This window comes from Hyperoodon ampullatus, assembly GCF_949752795.1.
Source record: "Hyperoodon ampullatus genome assembly, chromosome: 7".
Classification (NCBI taxonomy): domain Eukaryota; kingdom Metazoa; phylum Chordata; class Mammalia; order Artiodactyla; family Ziphiidae; genus Hyperoodon; species Hyperoodon ampullatus.
The window spans coordinates 97,185,244-97,200,361 of record NC_136920.1 but is presented as its reverse complement, the minus strand read 5'-3'; positions in this window follow the sequence as shown (position 1 = coordinate 97,200,361).

The following is a 15,118-nucleotide window of genomic DNA, read 5'->3' as shown; positions in this document are numbered from 1 at the left end:
ATACCGCCTCTTTCAGGACCCTAAGCCTTTGTACCTGCCATTCCCTCTGTTTGAAATATTCCTTGGTGAACTTATATTCATTTTTTTCAGACTTAGTTTGTATTAGTTAAGATTCAGCTTAGCTGCAAATGATGAAAAAAAAGGAGAAAGAGAATAGCTTAAACAAAATGGAATTCTGTATCTCTCTTATGTAAACATAGGTCAATCAAGGCTCCTTCTGTCTTGTTGCACTGTCAACCTCAGCAAAAGGCTCATGTCCAAGTTTCAGCTGCTTCAGCTCCAGCCATCAATTCTACCTCCCAGCCAGCAGAAAGAAGGACATGTACACTTCCTTTAAAGACACATCCCAGAAATGGTTCTTACCACTTTTACTGACGTCCCATTGGTCAGAACATAGTCACATGGCTACACTTAGCTGAAAAGGAGAACGGGAAATGTAGTCTTTATTCTGGATGGCTGTATTCCCAGCTGGGAAAGAGCTATATTACTCAGGAAGAAGAGAAGAATGGATTCGGGAGGACATGAGTAGGCTCTGCTGCACAACTCCAATATCACTCTAAATGCCCTCTTCTGCCCTCACACTTCTCTGGAGACAGACGATTCCATATTAACCATGGAACATTTTGTATACTCCTGGAGTATCGCACTTATTATCCTGCAGTGCAATGATTCATTGACGTATGTGAGAGCTCTCTGAGTGCAGGGACTTTGTCTCATTCATCTCCATGTCCCCCTATTATGTTTGGCACAGCACATATTAAATGACTTGTCCATCATTACACAGTAAGAGGTGCAGCCAGAATTGGAACCCAGGTAGCTAAGGCCAGCATGGGATGGGGCAGAAAGGGTAAAGAGACCACAACCAGGTCATGAAGAGCCTTGTGCAAGCAGTCACTGAAGGGTATATGATGGAAAGGTCACTCTGGAGGGCAGCAAGACAGAAGGTGAGGAGGCTGCTTAGAGGCTGTTTGAGTAACCTGAGAGAGGATGAAGACTCTGAACTAAGGCATAACAGTGAGGATTGGTAGGAGATAATATATTTGAAGGATACTGAAGTGGTGAACTGATAGTACCTGCTGACTGGTTGGATGAAGGAGGTGAAGGAGAGGAAGGAAACTAGATGTTTCCCAGGTTCCTGGGCAAGTATGTAGATGATTGCATAACTTGTGTCCATCAACAGATGAATGGATAAACAAAATATGGTATACACATATATACAATAGAATATTTTTTAGTCTTAAAATGAATCGGGACTTCCCTGGTGGCACAGTGGATAAGACTCTGTGCTCTCATCGCAGGGGGCCCAGGTTCGATCCCTGGTCAGGGAACTAGATCCCACATGCATGCTGCAACTAAGAGTTCACATGCCACAACTAAGGAGCCCTCCTGCTGCAGCTAAGACCCAGCGCAACCAAATAAATAAATAGATATTTTTTAAAAAGGAATGAATTCTGATACATACTACAAAAATGGGTGAATCTTGATGACATTATGCTAAGTGAAATAAGCCAGACACAAAAGGACATATCTTGTATGATTCCACTTACATGTGGTACCTAGAATAGCCAAATTCAGAGACAGAAAGTAGATTAGAGGTTACCAGGGGCTGGGGGAGGGAGGGATGAAGAGATAAATTGTTTAATAATACAGAGTATCTGTCTGGGAAGAAGAAAAAGGTCTAGAGATGGATAGAGGTGATGGCTGTATAACAATGTGAAAGTATTTAATGCCACTGAACAGTGCACTTAAAAATGATAATTTTATGTTATGCATATTTTACCACAATATTTTTTTTTTTGAGCTACGCGGGCTTCTCACTGCTGTGGCCTCTCCCGTTGCAGAGCACAGGCTCCGGACGCACAGGCTCAGTGGCCATGGCTCACGGGCCCAGCCGCTCCGCGGCATGTAGGATCTTCCCAGACCGGGGCACGAACCCATGTCCCCTGCATCGGCAGGCGGACTCTCAACCACTGCCCCACCAGGGAAGCCCTACCACAATATTTTTAAATAGCATTTCTGGTACCCTAATGGTTTTCTGCTGAGGCTATGCTATAAAATATAGCTGCACTGGATTTTCTGTGAATCATCATCATCACCACTCCTTCTAACGTCTTTTCTGGGATGCAGAGGAGACACCTGTGACCATATTTCCCAGAATCCCCTTCTCTCTATGGGCCTAGGTTAGAGTCACCAGGGTGAGATGGAAGAGGAGAGACCATTATTCTTCATTGGTTGTTGCCGGCATATGCATAGCCTGACTTGGGGTTTAAAGCAGCTTCTGGGTGACTTTCTTAAGAATCACACTCATTGGTTTTGCAAACTAAGATAATTAGGTGAGCTTCCCATTTGTAGCCACTTACAAGTGAACTTTTGAGAATCACTCCTTCAATTGCAAGCTGAGATGGTCATTCCTCAAGCCCTTCCAACAGTTTACAAAACCGTAATTTTCTACATTACAACTTTTCACACTTGAAAAATATAGAGTGGCTTCTGTTTTTCTGACTGAACTTAGATTAATACAATAGGCCGATGCAATACACACTCATTCTTCCCTATTTGATGATACAGTTTTAGTTTTTAAAATGTTTGGGTTGGTTGGAGGTATTTGTATATGTGTATGTGTTAAGTGCTTTGTGTGTGGAATCATTTTAAATCATTGTAGGCAGAGTGACACTTCACCCTAAATACTTCAACATACATCTCCTAAGAATAAGAACACTTTGACATAAACAGAATACCACTATCACACCTATGAATATTAACATAATTGTTTACTATCATCTAATATATACCATATATTCAAATTTTCCCAATTCTCCCAAAATGCCTTTAATAGCTGTTTTCTCTCTCTTTTTTCCTTTTTAAATTCAGGATCCAACACATTTCATGGGGTTGTTATGCCTCTGTTGTCTCTTTACATTTAGAACAGTATTCCCCAACCCTTGACATTGACTTTTTTTGAAGAGTCCAGATAAGATGTATTGGAAAGTGATCTGAATTGGACTAGTCGTTTCCTCACCATTAGATTCAGGTTAAACATTTTTGTTCAAGTCTTTGGATTCAAAAACCAGTCCCCTGAAAGCTATTACTTACAGAAGAAATCAGCTAATACATGTAAATGGAATGATGTAATTTTTAAAAATCACTATTTTGCAACCCTCAGGGAATATTTGATTCAGGCAAGGTTCATCAATGAATGCTAAAACCATTAAATGAAAAATTATTGAGGAAAGGGATGCTCGCATGCCTTCAAACTATCTCCCCACAAATTACTTATCAAATCACTAAACTTTACTTTTGCAATGGAGAAATCTGGTGGTTCATTTTAACCAAGTGATCAAACTTAACATCACCAAACAGTGGAACAACCTGATATTTTGTACTTCCAGATACAATGCAATAAGAAGTGTCACATCTGAAGTGTCTTGAACCAGATTATTTCCACAGAACTTGTTTAAGCTTCCCTGTCTTCACTGTCTCCCTGTTGTGTAGAATCATGGTATTCACAGACAGCTAAATTTTTAGAAGAGAGTTAACCATCTGTTTTTTGTTTTTGTTGTTGTTTTTTCATCCAAGAATGACCAACATAATCTGACTGTAGAGTAAAAAGAATTTTAAAATGTATATTTATAAAGATTAAAAGGTACCTTGCTCTTTAATGCTCTGTAGCAGCAGTTTTACTGTAAACACATGAATTAAACAAGTATACGGATCTCAAATAAAAACTCAGTGTGAACCAAATGGGAAGACCTCCTAGACAGTCTTTCTCTTGTGACCTGTTCTTCAGAGGAACAATAGTGTCTCCTCATTGTATGTAGTGTATAAAATGTGCTGCAGGTTGCCCTCCTTCAGTGTACTCTGCCAAGATCTCAACTGTAAGCTGTGATGCAGCAGTCTCTGCTCAGTGTGGCACCAGCTCCTGGATTCCCTTTCAGAACACACCAGGGACATAGAATATAACCATAATATAATAACTGCTCTTTATGGATCCATTCTACATTGCTTATATTTCTATCACCAAGTCTTAATGGAAGTCCATTTCTTAAAAAAAATTTACATCTCAAATACAATTCATAAAGAAAGGTATTTATGCTTAACACAGCATTAAAATAGCCAGACAAGTTAAGCACTGACCTGTGCGATCGTTTTTTCGTTTGTCTTGAACGACAATCTATTTGTATTATTCTTCAAAAAGAAAAAGAATTAACTAGGACATCTAGAAGTGAAATATATTGTCATTAAATTTTTTTAAAAATCAGCTACAATTGGAAAGAGAATTAGTAAACTGGAAGGTTGATCTGAGAAAATCACCCAGAAAGAATCATAGAAATAAAGAGAAAGAAAATATGAAATGGAAGTTAACAGACACGAACAGAATAGGAAAGTCCAATATATTCCTACCAGGATTTCTGCAAAGAGAATAGAGACACTTCAGGCAATATTCAAAAGATGTTGGCTGAGAAATTTTGAAAACTGAATAAAGATGTGACATGAATTGTCAGTTATAGGAAGCATCCTGAGTCTTGAGTAGGATTAAAATTAAATTAAAATAAATGCAAATCAAGACACATTATAGTGAATCTGCAGAACATTGAAGACAGAGTATCTTAAAATCAACCAAAGAGAAAAGACTAATGATCTACAAATAAAAATTATTAAACTGACACCTGGCTTATCAGCAATATATCTTCAAAAGACTGAAGGTAAATTAATGGCCAACCAAGAATCATACTCAGGTTAACTATTATTCAAGAGTAACAAGTTAATTTCAGAGAAGGACTGAGAGAGTTTATCACTTACAGATCCTCATTGAAAGACTACTAAGGATCTGAAATGGAAACAAACCCAGAGAGGAGTGGGATACAAATAACATGGAAGCAACAAACAATGAAATTAGTAAATGTTTAGGTAAATTAAAACAGCAGGGACTTCCCTGGGGGCGCAGTGGTTGAGAATCCACCTGCCAGTGCGGGGGACATATGTTTGATCCCTGGTCCGGGAAGATCTCACATGTGGCGGAGCAACTGGGCCCGTGCACCACAACTACTGAGCCTGCGCTCTAGAGCCCACGAGCCACAACTACTGAGCCCACTCACCACAACTACTGAAGCCCACGCGCCTAGAGCTCGTGCTCCAAAACAAGAGAAACCACCACAATGAGAAGCCTACACACCACAAAGAAGAGTATCCCCTGCTCACTGCAGCTAGAGAAAGCCCGTGCACAGCAACAAAGACCCAATGCAGCCAAAAAAAAGCATTGGTGATTTTACATGTATTTATGTAAATGTGTGTATATATATTTAAATATACATATATTTAACCCATATGAGATTAGTTTTTTATAACTAAAATGGGTCAAATATTGGCAATTTCATATAGTTCAACCTAAAATGAAACATTTTTACATGTAGTTTAGTCTGTCTTAGTCACTGCTGTATTTCCGACACTCAGAATGCTGCTTGTCACATGGCAGGGGCCTCAGGGAATATTACTGATGAAGGGATTGCTTTAGAGAAGGTGTAAACAACGAGGAAGGAAAATATTATTGACTAGACCAAAATCACGTGGAGAATGGGAAAGGAGAGGTCAAAGTGAAAGCATGCTGCAGTCTTTGCATTACTCAGGAATAAGATAAGAATATTGATTATCTTTAGACTTTAAGTCAAGTGGGAGGATTAAAATTTCAGGGGTAACCCATTAAAGATACAAAGAATACATAACTTTCAAACCAGCAAATGGGAAAAAGAGACTAAAGAACATCAGATTGACTTCTAGTAAAGGCTGGTGGATTGACTGTGTGCATTAGCCTCTGCTCTTTTCTGAAATCCCAATAAAATGACATTAAAGTGCACTTTAAAAAAATGCATAAACCCACAATGAGAATAGGAGACAAAAGAAATTTTGGAAGCTGGAAAGCTTCTAGATAGTCAAACAATAGTAACTAAACACACCTGAGAAGATGAATTTTGAAGCAGCAGTGGAGAAAGGCAAGAAACACCCTAATTGATATTACTGAACTCCCGAAACCTCAGACATTAGCAGCAACAGATTCTTCTGGAAACATGGGTGGCAGTGGGGCTGAAAATGTGGCAAATGGTTGAGAGTCTGTTTGAGAAGCAGATTCCTCTCCAGTTCCACTCTGCTGGGTTTCTGTCCTTCCCCCAAAGCAGCAGGAAGCCAGAGGTTTATTCTCTGGAGAGAGTAAAAGAACAGATCTCTGGCCTGGGAAAAACAAGATATTGTTGGGGCCAGGGTTCCTGTACTCAGAAATACAGGATTTAAGTAAAATTTTATATATTAAGTTATGAGACTCCTCTTTCCACACACCATCCTTCCTTTTGGCCAAAATGTTGGCCTGTTTGACTTTACCCTCCAGAAAGGAGACTGGAATATTCTCCCTGTGAAATTAGACTAAGCCAAGAAAATAGACCTAAAGAAACACTTTTGGGAGTTTTTGTGGTCAAGATGGTCCATTGTAAAGTGACCCATGGACTCAAGGCTTCACATCAGCTTCGTTTTTTCTTCTAATTTGCTATGAAATTTTCAAACATACAGAAAAGTTGAAGGAACAGTACAATGGTCACCCTAATACTCACCATCTAGGTTCAGTAATTGTTAATATTTTGCCATGTTTGCTTTCTCTATATATATATATGGATTTTATACGTGTGCCTAACCATTTGAAGTTGCAGAGAGCATGCACTTTTCCTCTAACAACTTTAGCTTGTATGTTCTAAAACATAAGGACACTCTTCCACAAAAACACAGTACTCTTATCATACTTAGGAAAATTAATAAGAATTCCATAATATCATTGGATATACAGTCCATGCTCAAATTTCCCCATTCATCATTTAACAAACTTTTTATTAGTGCTTTATTATTTTCTCAATCAAGATCCAATCAAGGTGGGGGGAGGGATAAATTAGGTGTCTGAGATAAACATATATACACTACTATATATGCAATAGATAATCAACAAGGACCTACCGTATAGCACAGGGAACTGTACTCAATATTCTGTAATAACCTATAAGGGAAAAGAATCTGAAAAACAATGGATATATGTATATGTATAACTGAATCAGTTTGTTGTACACCTGAAACTAACACAACATTGTAATAAGTCAACTATACTCTAATATAAAATAAAAATTAAATTTAAGAAAAAGGTCCAGTCAACATTTATGCATTGTCCCTTGTTGTTACTAAAGTACTCTTTAGTCTTTACTAAGTTGTTCCTACTTTTTTTAAAATGACGCTATTTGAAAAGACCAAGCCAATTGTCTTGTAGAATGTGCCATATCCTTAATTTGTCTGATTGTTTCTTTGTAATGTCATTAACCTTGTTTCTCTATCGTCTGTATTTCCCATAAACTGGAATCTAAGTCTAAAGGCTCAGTTATGTTCAGGCTATGTTCCTTTAAAGAGGAAGCAGGAACTTCATATTACATCACATCAGGAGAAATGCAGTGTCCAGTTGTCCTGCTGTTAATGATCCTAAGTTTCATCAGTCGGCAAGGCAGAGACAAGGAGATCTCTTAGTTGTAAAGACATGCTATTTCCCTTTGTAATTAGCAGGTGATCCCTTGGCTCTCTGTCCTTGGGAACCTGATGAATTTACCACACATTCAAGAACTTTGCCTGAAATTATTATTTCATTGGAGATTTTCTAATTCTATCATTCCTTCTACATGGTTTAGCTGACATTATTCTGCAAAGAAAAGCTCTCCCTTATCAATGGGGATGAACTACAGTTCTTCCTGAAGCAGCAGCAGGGTAAATGCTTAATTCTTTTCTTTGACCAATTTACAGAAGAAGGAGGTGGTAAAATATTCTCCTCAATGGTGGCAAATTAAATTTTATATTTTTCTTTTGGTTGTCACTATGGACTCGGGGAATTACTCTTTTTCAATTTTTATGATAATGCACAGTTATTACAATGCAATATAGCCATGTTTGATGCTCAGACTCTTCCTAATTTGGCCAGTGGGAGCTCCTTCGAGCTGCTCCTGTGTGTTGTTTTGTTTTTTAAGATTTTAAATTTTATTTATATTTTTTGCCTGCGTTGGGTTTTCATTGCTGTGCGTGGGCTTTTCTCTAGTTGCGGCAAGCAGGGACAACTCTTCGTTGCGGTGCACGGGCTTCTCCTTGTGGTGGCTTCTCTTATTGCAGAGCACAGGCTCTACGTGTGGGCTCCAGGAGTTGTGGCACGAGGGCTCAGAAGTTGTGACATGCGGACTCTAGAGCACAGGCTCAGTAGTTGTGGCACATGGGCTTAGTCGCTCCGTGGCATGTGGGGTCTTCCGGGACCAGGGCTCAAACCTGTGTCCCCTGCATTGGCAGGCGGATTCTTAACCACTGGGCCACTAGGGAAGTCCCTCCTATGTTCTTTTAACACATCCCACTTATGAATCAGGGTTCTTTAGAGAAACAGGACCAATAGGATATATATAGATATATAAAGAGATTTATTATGAAGGAGACTCACACAATTATGGAGACTGAGAAGTCCCACAACCTGCCACCTGCAAGCTGGAAGCCCAGGAAAGCTGGTTCTAGTTCAAATGCCTGAAAACCAGGGGAGTCAATGGTGTAAGTCTCAGTACAAACCCAAGAGCTCAAGTATTGGGGGCTGATAGTGTTAACTCCCAGTCAGAGTCCAAAGGCCTGAGAACAAGAGCTCCAACATACAAGAGCTGGAGAAGATGAATGTTGCAGCTCAAGTAGAGAGACCAAATTTGCCCTTCCTCTGCCTTTTTGTTTTATTCATGCCCTCAAATGATTGGATGATGCCCACCCACATTGGGGAGGGCAATCTTCTTTACTCAATCCACTGCTAATCTCTTCCAGAGACACTCTCACAGACACACCCAGAAATAATATTTACCAGTTATCTGGGCATTCCTTAGCCATCAAGTTGACACTTTGAGTGCTTCCTTGATTTCTGATACAACTAGATTTCCCAAGCTCACCTTGTACTTTGTTTGCCCCAGACCTGGATCTCCAAGGGGCCCTGGTTTGTTTTAGTGGAGAATGGTATTACCAAACCAGGTTCCAGGGCTTGGCATTGCTGTTGGGTTGTCTTTGCTTGTAGGCCCCTGCAGTTAACTAAAGGTATGAAATATATGGGGAAAAAAACATGATTTCATATAGATATTTCTAATTCAAATTTTAAACTGCAGGATTTTTCTTTAAAAATTTTTTTTATTCCTTTTCTCTTATGTATTAATTTGCTTTAACCTACAATACACATAAAATAGTTTCTTTTAGTCTATCATTTGTCTTTTGACTTTGCTCAGAGTGATTTGATCTTTTGCCTGCAAAATATTTTTATTTTTGTATAGTCAAATTATAAAGTAATTCACCTATTTTTTCTTAAGTACATGTATGGTTTCATCTTTTCATTTAGATCTCTCATGCATTTGGAGTTTATTCGTCTCTCATTTATCTCTTGTGCATTTGGAGTGTACGGCATGAGGTATGAATCCAACTTTATCTTTTCCCAAATAGCTATTCAGTTGTTTCAATACTATCTCCCCATTATTCAAGATCTGCTGCTTCTCACATACTAAATTTCCATTTGTTCTTTGGCCTATTTCTGGACTCATCATTCTGTTCTATCGGTTTGTCTCTTCATATGCCACTACCACACTGTTTTACTTTAGAACTTTATAGTACGTGTATCAGCTCCCTAAGGGTTTCCCCCTTATAAACATAAGCAGACAATCAAGACTCATAGCATAACCAAGGGGGGAAAGTGGTGGGGTAGGGGTGGTGATATGATGAATTGGGAGATTGGGATTGACATATATACACTAATATGAATAAAATGGATAACTATAAGAACCTGCTGTATAAAAAAATAAATAAAATTAAATTAAAAAATTAAAAAAAAAGAATCATAGCATATCTAAGGAGAGTCTCTCATATGAAAAAATGTGGGCCAAAATAAAAAATAGAAAACAGCAATGTAGAGAAAGAGTCTTTGCAGGGAGAAGAAAAGAAAAAAAGAAAAATACAGAGAGATGTAAGAAAAGATATTTTAGGACTTCCCTGGTGGTCCAGTGGTTAAGACTCTGTGCTTCCAGTGCAGGGAGTATGGGTTCCATCCCTGGTTGGGGAAGTTCCACATGCCATACAGTGTGGTAAAAAAAAAAAAAAAAAGAAGAAGAAGAAGATATTTTAACCATAAAACAACAATAGGATTTTTCTTTAAATGTCAATATGGATGACCAGAAAAAAAGCTCTTGGAAATTAAAAAATATAACAGAAATGAAACTAATCAAAATAAACAAACCAAAACTCAATAGAAGGGTTACAAGATAAAGAAAGTTGGTAAAGAGAAGAGAAAATTTAGAAAGTGAGAGAAACAATCCAGGAGGTCTAACATTCAGACAATAAGAGTTCCACCAAAAGACAGAATAAGGGAAACCATCAAAGAAATTGTTCAGGAAATGAATTTCCAGATTGAAAGGGCCTATCAAGTACTCTCATGCCTAAGGAAGTGGTTGCAAATAGACCCACACAAAAGCACTTCATCGTGACTTTTCATGACCACAAATGAAACCGTGTACCTCAGATTGGGACTTGAACCCACATGCTGGGACTCAAACCCAGCCAAAACCCGCAGTCTTCCAACTGAGATCAAACACCTGGTTTCAGGATTTAATGAAACTCAGATTCTTGATGTCTCATCACAGAAAGAATTCAGTGAGAGAAAAAGCGATAGGTAACAAGTGGATTTATTTAGAGAGAAACACACTCCACACACAGAGTGTGGGCCATCTCAGAAGGTGAGAAAGACACCAGGGTATGGGGTTGTCAGTTTTTATAGAAGGGGTTAATTTCATAGGCTAATGAGTGGGAGGAGTATTCCAGCTATTTTAGGAAGGGGTTGGGATTTCCAGGAACTGGGTCACTGCCCACTTTTTGATCCTTATGGTCAGTCTTGGAACTGTCATGGCACCTGTGGGCGTGTCATTTAGCTTGCTGATGTGAGCCTATACTGAGGCTCAAGATCTAGTGGAAGTCGACTTGTCCACCATCTTGGACCCATTTGGTTTTAATCACTTTATGTCATGTCCTTGGGTTATGTCATTCTTTCAAAAGTTGTGCCCTGCCTCCTTCCCTCCTGTTTCACAAAGAGAAAAAGAAGACATTATGGAACGCAAGTTCGTGTGCCTGACATACAGGGAGTCCAAACAAACAGAAACATCGGAGTTTGGAGCAGAGAAAGGTTTATTGCAAGGGCCAAGCAAGGAGAATGTGTAGCTCATGCTCAGAAACCTTGAAATCCCCAATGGTTTGAGGGTACAAGTTTTTAAAGGCAAAATTTGGGGTGAGGGATTCAGGGTGTATGACTTTCTTCTGATTGGTTGGTTGTGGGGTAACAAGGCTGTGTTCCAGGAATCTTGTGCTCAGCCTGAAGTTACCATCTTCCACCTGGGTGGGAACCCCATTTCTGCAGAAGAACTGAACGATATGTATGTATATGTATATTGCTTGAGGACAACCAGGACACTGCTTTATCACTGCACCATTGTTTCTTGTCTGATCCTCCTTTGTTTCAGCAATACCTCCCCTCCCTAATTAGTAACTGTTTAAGTCTAAACTTTGGAACTCAGGGAAGGTCTAGGAGGCTGAAGCCTTTTTCCTTCAAACAAGAAATGGGGGACACGGAAAGGATTTGAAGCCAGGAGAGCCCCAGAGGGTCCTGCTTCGTTTCAGAAAGACAGGGGATAGAATGTATATGTGTGTGTGTGTGTGTGTGTGTGTGTTATGTGTACAAATTGTGTATATGTGGAAGAGAACCCAATTTTCATTGACCATTAGTGGATAATCATAAGCCTGAAGGTAAGATAAAGCTAAAATTGAAACATCAGAGTAATAAGATTTTCTAAGAGCCAAAAGTTGTTTTTGCAGAGTGGAAAATGGGGATGAGCTTGAGGGACTTCTGTTTTTTTATACTAACTTGTAGACTTGTTGGACTTTTAAAGCTGTGTGCTTTGATGAAATAAAAGCAGAATTTAAAAGTACAAAAAACTATTTTTTAAAAGAATACAATAAAACAAATAGAAGTACAAGCAGGAAGATAAAAGAAGCAAAGAAATACCATGGTAAATAGAAAATATAAAATAATATGATAGAGATAAATCAACAATCACAATAAAAGGAAACAGATTAAACCAGCCCATGGTGCATCAAATCTGGAGCTAGACTGCCTGGGTTAAAAGGCTAACATGGATTAGCTCTTTGACCTTGGTCAAGTTATTTAACTTCTCTGTGCATCAGTTTCCTTATTAGTAAAATGGAGAGAATTATAGCATATAGTATGGTCTAATTCATAGGTTCTTTGGGAAATAAATGATTTAATATATTTAAAAATAAAATAAAAACACTCAGAGCAATGCTTGGCACATAGTAAGTGCTGTGTAAGAAGTTATTATTGTTATTATTATTATTTTCACATCAGACTTTACAAAAATTCCAGACATTTCTGTTTAAAGAGGCACACCTGTAATATAATGTCAGAGAAAGTAACCTTTAACAAAGTGTCGGGGGAGAGTGGAAGGCTTTAAAAAGACATACCAGACAAAAATTAATCAAAAGAAAGCAGGTATGACAATATAATATCAGAACACATAAGCTTTGGGGCAAAAAGGATTAATAGAAAGAAAAATTCACCAGGAAAAGATAAAACCTAACAGTAGGGACTTCCCAGGTGGGGAAGGGACTTCCCAGGTGGCGCAATGGTTAAGAATCCGCCTGCCAATGCAGGGGACATGGGTTCGGGCCCTGGTCCAGGAAGATCCCACATACCGCAGAGCAACTAAGCCCCTGCACCACAACTACTGAGCCTGCACTCTAGAGCCCATGAGCCACAACTACTGAAGCCCATGGACCTAGAGCCTGTGCTCTGCAACAAGAGAAGCCCGTGCACTACAACGAAGAGCAGCCCCCGCTCTCCTCAACTAGAGAAAGCCCATGTGCAGCAACAAAGACCCAACGCAGCCAAAAAAATAAATAAATAAATAGCTTTATTAAAAAAAAAAAAAACCTGGGCTTCCCTGGTGGCGCAGTGGTTGAGAGTCCACCTGCCGATGCAGGGGACACGGGTTCGTGCCCCGGTCTGGGAAGATCCCACATGCTGCGGAGCGGCTGGGCCCGTGAGCCATGGCTGCTGGGCCTGCGCGTCCGGAGCCTGTGCTCCGCAATGGGAGAGGCCACAACGGTGAGAGGCCCGCGTACCGCAAAAAAAAAAAAAAACAAAAAACAAACAACAACAAAAAAAAACCTAACCATATAGTCTCAAAAGACATAAACAAAAAACTGCTGAGTCTCAAAGAGAACTTGACAAATTTGATAGGTGATTTTAGTGCCATCTTCTCAAAACTGATAGAATCACAGAAAAAAGATGCGAATAATAGTCAACAAACTTGATATATAAAGAACTCTGTACACCCCAGGAAGCAGAGAATCTTTACCATCACAAGTACATACCTCAAGGGAAATCCAAACTTTATTTGTAATAGCAAAAAAAGAAAAAGAAAGAAAGAAAGGAAGCAAGGAAGGAAAGAAAAAGAAAGGGAAACAACCTAAATGTCATAAGTAGATGGACAAATAAATGATGGTAAATTCACAGAATGGAGTATTAACATTAGCTGGTAAAAATAAACATGTTTGATATGTATGTATTAACATGGATATGTCTCCCAAACATAATGTAAAGTGGAAGAAAGCAATGTGCAGGAGGATACAAACAATTTTATATTAATCACTTAAAATTTTATAGCATGTGAAACAATACTGCATATCATTTTGGCTACATAGATATATATAAAAGAATAAACCATGGATGGAAAGGAGACTCACCAACTTCAGGCTAGTGATAGACTTTGGGGAGAGAAAGGAAATGGGGAGGGACTTTCACTATATCTGTCAGATTCTATTCCTTTAAAAAAAGATTCTAAGACATGAACATTAATATTTGTTGAATCTTGGAAAGGAGTACATGGATGTTAATAACTCTGTCACATGTACTTGTATGTATGTTTGAAATATTTCAGTGTAAAATTTTAAAAATAAAAAGGAAGAGATTAAATTGATGGAGAGATAAAGGAAATAAAGGCTGAAGAGTATCGCTGGTTTTGTACACAAGAGGCTCCTGGTTAGCCCAATAGAGGCAGATGCAGTGGCTCCATGGATGTAGAAGCCAGATAGAGGGAAGTGAGGAGAAATGAAGGAAGGAAGGGGCTTGAATGGACCTTTGGTGTAGCTGCTTTGGGGGAACACTAAAAGCTGGAGGTTTGAATTTACAGTGGTATAAATCATAGCACAGTCTTCTCTAACAGGGTTCCGTAAGGTGAAGTTGAAAAAGCAGAAGCCAGCTTTTTTTTTAATATATATAAATGTATTTATTTTATGTATTTTTATTTTTGGCTGCGTTGGGTCTTCTTTGTTGTGTGCGGGCTTTCTCTAGTTGCGGCGAGCAGGGGCTATTCTTTGTTGCAGTGCACGGGCTTCTCATTGCAGTGGCTTCTCTTATTGTAGAGCACAGGCTATAGGCGTGTGGGCTTCAGTAGTTGCGGCACACGGGCTCAGTAGTTGTGGCACACAGGCTTAGTTGCTCCGTGGCATGTGGGATCTTCCCAGGCCAGGGCTCGAACCCATGTCTCCTGCATTAGCAGGTGGATTCTCAACCACTGCGCCAGGGAAGCCCAGAAGCCAGCTTTTTGTGAGGAAAATGAAAGAGAAAGACAAGGGGACAAAGGGTCCAGGGAATTGCAAAAGAGTTGTTGAAGTAATGCACTGGATGGGAATGATGGAAGCAGGAGCCGTGAATATGAGAGAGAGAATGAGAGATCAGAAGGATGGGCACTGTGGCTGAAATGAAACAGAGGAAAAGGATGCTGAAATTGAGGAGGTCAAGGAGTTGAGAGGGAAGGTGTTTGGATGGGTTTTCCACATACATGATGCCACAGGCAGGAAGGTAAGCTCTGAGGAGAAGAGATAGATGGTCAACTAAGAGCCAGATGCTGAAGTCTGTAGTGAATGTGGAGGTCAAGAATGAGGACCAGTGAGGGAGCATGGCCAGGTGGAGCCAGCCTCCAGGAGT